This window comes from Vigna radiata, chromosome 6, assembly GCF_000741045.1.
Source record: "Vigna radiata var. radiata cultivar VC1973A chromosome 6, Vradiata_ver6, whole genome shotgun sequence".
NCBI classification, from domain to species: Eukaryota; Viridiplantae; Streptophyta; class Magnoliopsida; order Fabales; family Fabaceae; genus Vigna; species Vigna radiata.
The window spans coordinates 24,475,422-24,476,118 of record NC_028356.1 but is presented as its reverse complement, the minus strand read 5'-3'; positions in this window follow the sequence as shown (position 1 = coordinate 24,476,118).

Here is a 697-nt window from a genome sequence, read left to right as displayed (position 1 = left end):
AAAGACCATGTTCAAAAGTGATCAAGAAGGTGGACCGAAGAAAACTGAGCCGGTGGGATGATAAAGATCCCAACGTGAAGAAGAAGAGCTGAATTTGTTGGAAATCAAATTTTGTATTTTTATGAACAATTTTCTTTTTCGGTCTTATGTTTTATTTTGGTTGGAACATGTACTTTTTGAATATTCTGAACAATTTTTTGGTAGCATCTACTGAGGGATGCTAAATTTTTGGTATCCACTGAAGGATATCCGGACGGTACACCTACTGATGGGTGATGGAAGGAAGTGCACTTACTGACGAGTGCCAACCAAGTTTGGGTCAGGCTCGCGACGTTAAACAAGCGCTACTAGGAGGCAACCTAGAATTTCTTCTTACACTTGTGCAATTTAAATTCCTAGAATAGGTTGTATTTTTGTTTTTGTGTGTACTCTTGGCTTGAATACTTTTTCTGAAAATGTTTGAATGACTGATGTGCATGATGGGGCAATTTGATGATTATTTGAGATGGATGAGAATTGAGTTGCAATGCATGTTGATATCCAGGATATAGATGGGTGATGAATTTATGATTGTGGTCATGATGCTAGGCATGGTGTATGAATGAATTTTGTGTGAGGAAGCATGTTTGTGAGATTTTGAGCTCCAGAGTTTTTATTGTTGCATGTATTGTTCACAGGAAAACATGGATGATATTGC